We start from the raw sequence: 6,000 nt of genomic DNA, 5'->3' as shown, positions 1-6,000 counted from the left end.
ACTTCTACCTGCACTGGTGGAGTACGCGCGTCGATTCGGGGATTGATTGTTGCATCCCGACGAGATGCAATAATTTGATCCCCGAGAGATTGATTTCTACCCGCCGATCCAGGCAGGTAGTGAAGACAAGACCATTTATTTCAGGGGTCTCAAAGTCCCAGCCCGCGGGCCATCTGCGGCCCGAGAACCTCCCCACTGCAGTCCGCGAAGAGACTCATGCTGCCAGCAATGTCTGCTGCAGGCACTGCCCGCGGCAGTTCCCATTGGCTGGGGGAGAGGGACAGAGATACCATCACTAGTCGCCAGGCAGAGTCAGTCATGGAGGCAGTGTCACTTTTTTCCACAGTGAATATAAACAAGTCAAAATACCGAACACAACTATCTGATGCACACCTTGCTGCAATCCCGAAGGCTTCCATTGCTCAGTCACTGAGGCCAAACATCAACTGATAGAACTGAAGCATTGCCAGGTGTCTGGTAAACACTAAAAACTCTCTGGCAGGCAAAGAATTGTAGAAAGTTGTATGACAGTTTTATTGTTTCTAAGAAATTCAAAATAAAAAATACAATATAAATATTTTCTTTTCTGAACAACATCTTCAGTGACATTATTGGGCCGCTGGGAGGATTTGAGGACTGGCACTGGCCCTAAGGTAAATTGAGTTTGAGACCCCTGTTTTATTTGGATGTAATATGCACTTGCTTAAGCCTCGGTCCAGCAAAGCACTTGCTTAACTTTAAGCATCTCAGTATTGTTGGCTGACTCTGGGATTAAAGCAACCTGATTTCCCAAAGTTCAGATAAAAGACATTATAGGAACTGAACCAAATGCATTCCACAGTTTCCAGACCAAATACATAGACCAGGGAATAAGGGGGTTTGGTGTCAAATTTAATTCTGGTTGTGTAAATATGAAAATAAGGTATCACTGTGGTACACCAGAGTGCCCTCTGATATCTATATAACAAAATAAACCTCTTCAGGGAGACTGCTTGATGCATGATAAATTTTTAAAAAAATTATGGGTTCAGTTAACAAAATTTCCGTGTTGTGCTGATATGTTAGCAATTATCACAGAGGAAGTTTGTCTGGGATCAGGCCCAGCTGTCCCCAAACTGGATTTGTAAACAGTCTGGAAGTTGATTTTCCTATTGGTGATAGAAAGATTGACGTTTAACAGCAGGCTTTTCTTCAGCAACGACAAGCATGATTGTTCTGCAGTTTCACCAAGTGTGTGGTGTGATTAGATTGTGGTTTTACAGGAGGTTGGATTTTTCGATTGATAGATGGCCAAAACCCAAAGGATTTTATGCATGGGAACAATCTGTATGGATTGTATTTTTTTAGAGTCTATATCAAAAGAACTTCCTATTTTTATATATACTTTGGACCTGCTCCAAGTCAAGGGGAGGATTCCTATTTATTTCAGTGGACACTGGATCAGGCACGTGAGTGAATATACAGAAGATCTGTATTGCTAAATAATTTTTCAACTGGTATGTGAGAAACAATTTCTCTACTTTGATAAGGAAATTTGGAAGACGGTTAAATTTCCTTTCCTCAGAGCCATAGAGCAGCCATGAACATCAGATGTCTCATATAAAGATAAAGGCCGTCGGTGTCCACAGGAAAAAATATAGTAGATGAAATCGTGCCTTCATGGAAGTCAATGGGAGTTTTGCAGTTAACTTCAGTGGGGCGAGGATTTCCCCCCATCAGCCTTGTGTGTGATAGAAAGACAAGCCACACTACTTTACATCATACATAATGTAAAGAACAATTCATCTAAGGCATGTTTCCAGACTTCGAGAGTTAAGATGCTCAACGCATTTAGCTTATTGAAGAAAAGATTGAGGTGACATGATCATGGAGTGTGAGCACCTATCGAGAGAGAAGGTTATCCTTCTTTAGTAGAAAAGGGCATTAAAAAGACCCAAGAGTTGGAAGCAAAAGTTAGAAATACCCAGACTGGAAATAAGGTGCAAGCGTCTAACAAATCTGTCTTTAATTATGTAAATGTACCCAGAACCTTGAGCAATAGACACGTTTGGCAAACTTAGTAAAATGTTCTATCCTCTTGTTATGAAATTGTTATATTGGGAGGGGACCAGAGTGTGGGATGGCTGCCTATGTATGTTTCGTACTGCAAATAAATACAAATAAGGACTAAGGGAAAATACTAAGGTGGAAAAAGATCTGGGGAAAAAATGCACTTTCCAGTCTTCACAACTGCGGGTGACTTGTAGAGGAGACAGATACAGGGCGTGAGCTCCATTCATATTTAAAAATTTTATTAAGATGTTAAAAAAAAAAGTGAACAGAGTTTGAGCATAGAAGTTTCTGGTTATCAGGGAATAACGTACAGATTATCGAGGGTGCAAAGTTTGGTTTAAGATCCGGTGGCATAAGGAATACATAATCTGCAATATCCCCGATTGGGGATAAAAGGTTGATGGGTCAAAGTACAGGCATTGAGATATGAGGGTATGAAGTTCACAGAGTGGCTATGCTCGGGTGTGGAGTATAATGAGTGGATATGATGATGAGGATGGATACTACAGAGTGATCTCTCTGCACTGGAAATGTGATCCAATGTTTTGTCCCCACCTTAACCCCCGTTTCCAGCGTCTTTGAACGTTCTTCAAACAGAATTTTAACTAGGAAAAAAAACCACACTCTGGACGAATGCATTATTATTATTTTTTTTTAGTAGACTTTAAAATCCCTTTAAATATTCTCCACAGTGGAAATGGTTAATGACTTAAAACGTTCCTTCTTCATGAGAAGTCTTGATGGTTTCTCTCCAATTCATGGCTATCAGCTGCCACCTACATTATTACCCTCTTGTAATCCCTCATTCTAGTATCCCTTAGGGAATGCTTGCCAATACTTTAACATACTACTCCCCAAGTGCTTCTCCCAAAGACAGTTGTCAGTTGGCCGTGACTCCTGAATTGTGATACAGTTCACGTGGCCAAGGAATGTGACTTTGTGCATGCAGGTCTCTGAAGTGAAAGTTCCGAGTTTTGACTTCATGGTACTTCCTTCCTTCCATATCAAACTTTGCTTCAATTAAATCCTTTATTTTGAGGTCCCCATGCTACATTAGCCCGAGGGAAATATCATTATGGGGTCGCATTTGAAACCTTGCCCTTAAAATGAACCAAAATTCAGCTTAATTAAAAACATTGGTTGTATCCTCTTTATTTACGCTTTTGGACATTATTGACTTTTTAAAGTCATTCTTCTTCAGTAACAGTTGACAAGAGCCTTGGTTTTATGCCTGATTTAAAATCACACTATACTGGATCCACTGCACACATGATCTCTTACTGACAGTCAGTCAGGTATAAATGTGGGCTACTTCTCCTTGTAGGTTTGCAATACTCATGCTCCACTAAATACTTCTAAGGCAAAGAAAAGAATATTTTAAATGGTTTGTCTCTTTTATGCTAAATGACTGGTTGTTAATTTGATGTAGTGTGACTGCACCTAAAGACTCCAGCGGAGAGTTGTGCATGGTACTGTACATACATATATTGTAAGAGACTCTCCCTGCCCTGAAGAGCTTTCACAACTCAGACAAAGGGTGGGAGAATGTTATTCCCATTTGCATATGGGTGACTGAGGCAGAGAGAGAAGGGGAATCTATGGCAGAGCCAGGAACTGAACATAAATATCCAAAGCCCCCCTCATCTAGTGTCTTGACCATAAAACCACCCTTGTGTTACCAGTGCTCCAGCCGGAGAGACAGTGAAGTAGCTGGGATGAGAGGAATGGGACGGGTGTCTTGGCAAGCAATATGGCCTTTCAAATTGCTCCTACTGCCAAGTCCTTAGGTTTAGCATTGTGATTGAATTATGGCTGGAAACAGTTCGCACTAGCCAATCAATTAAAACCGGCATGATGGAGTGAGATGGGAGTAATGAATTGCCCACAGAGGGCAGATTGGGGCACATCAAGTTTTGGAAGCTGATTAATCTGAATTACCTGGCCTCTCCTTTGTTCTGATAAAAACTGGCTACACTTTAAAAAGGCTAGGCGTGGGCTGGCTCGGGCTGCTGCTGACTGTATCAAATCTGACAATTTCACTGTTGCCTTCTCCCCTCCCCCCCCCCATCTGTTTTATTTGTCTCAATTTGCTGCCTCTTACCATATGTTTTAAATTGTAAGCTCTCTGGAACAGTTCTATTATGATATATGTACAGTGCGTACCACCATGGGGGGCTGATTGGGGCCTCTAGCTGCTACCAAAATACTAATAAATAGGTCCCCAAATTGGTGGTTTTTATTCCTTTCCAAATGACAGATAAATAGAAGAAAGAGCTCTGTCAAATTAACCTGCAAAACTGCTGCTGGTTATATTTGCAGAGTTCTAGTGTTAAACTAGTTGCATGAACCACACCTGGAGACAATACTACTATCCAGCCAAAGACCTGAGACAGCCATACTTACAAATCTATATGCCAGATGTCCATGTTGTTACTTTTACTGTTATTGGAGTTCTTTTGGTGTCCTTGCCCGACAGCCTGCGATGTGTGTGTCTCTCTGAAAGCTTGTAACACCGGTAAAAGAAAACAGACCAAAAGGAAAAAGTACAAAAGATTTGCCTCAGGCACAGGAAACTGAAACTGTCAACACTCTACTTCAGTGAAATGAGTGACATAGTCAGAATCAGAGTTTTAGCAAAGTGTCAACAGTGCGTGCATAGATATTGATCAGAGTGGGTCATTTCCTGGGTCAGGTTATTTTCTTTCCCGTCAGGGTGAATAGATGCAAAGGAATAATGGTGAGAGCTAGTCCCCTGTCCCGTGGGAAATTCTGAGATTTTGAAACTCTGCTTCAGCCCAAACTGGGACAAAGGGTCAAAATTTCAGCTGTTTTTGCAAAACTAAATATTCTTGATTTTTATGGTTTTGACACGAAACGTGACATTAACGTAAAACTCAGAACGATATTTGAAACATTTCAACCTTCTCTACATTTCCCATGATTTTTTTTGAACAAAATCTATTGTTTCTACAAAACATCTAGATTTTAATCAAATCACCATTTTCCAATGGAACCTTGGTCAGTCAGAAAAATGTCAACCGATTCTAATAACAACACTCAGAAAGCTCCTCTCCCCCAAGGATATCCAAGCACTTTAGGAGGGTTTAACTAATACCCTCCACCTCCTGTCTGAGGGTAGTAAATAGTAGTCGTTTTATATTACAATTGGGAAAATTGAGTTTGTCTGTCTGTTTTCAGAAGTGCTCCCTCATTTATATGTGCTCCACTTTTTGGGTGCCCAGCTTCAATGCCTAAAATTGGGCATCCAAAATGAATGGAGACACTTTTGAAAGTGTAAAGCTGACTTGGCACCACTGCACAGGGAGTCAACGCATGAGGGGGCATGTGGGGTCAGGTGCCCACCAGATTTGCTGCTTTGTTTATACTGAGCATGTTCACATGGACTGAGCATGTTCAGTAACACTACTGAAGCTGGCTGCCCTCATTCTGTTCCTCCCACCCCATGACCCTATGGATGTGCATGTGAGGGACAGACAGCAGAAAAGGACTAACCATATTGGAATTCCTGATCTTCTTCTCCTCCCGCACATCAACCCCTCCTCCCACTTGAAATCCTTTGTCCCTGTTGCAGGAGTGCTCTATAAAAGAGAGGTGCCAGGAGATGTCACTCAAGAATATGCACTATTGTCCTTACATTTAGTAGGACCACTAGAACTTCTTGTGTGTAGCTCTTTATGTGCAGCTCATATAGACTTCACTGAGAATCAGGGGAATGCTGCTAGTAGCAGAACGTAGCCCTACATACCTTGTGATGAAAATATCTCTAGTCCCAATGTGTATGAAGCAGGTATTGCTGGGGAGGAGGGGTCAAAGTTTTGTGAACATAGGTGTGTCTGTAGTCCATGTATGGGTGTTTAAGGCCTTCTAGTGAAACAGGTGGGCGGCCTAAAATATTCAGTTCAGGTTTCTGTTCTGGACCCAAACATT

The sequence above is a fragment of the Malaclemys terrapin genome, chromosome 13 (assembly GCF_027887155.1).
Source record: "Malaclemys terrapin pileata isolate rMalTer1 chromosome 13, rMalTer1.hap1, whole genome shotgun sequence".
Taxonomy (NCBI): domain Eukaryota; kingdom Metazoa; phylum Chordata; order Testudines; family Emydidae; genus Malaclemys; species Malaclemys terrapin.
The sequence above is the reverse complement of the archived record's forward strand: the minus strand, read 5'-3'. Positions refer to the sequence as shown.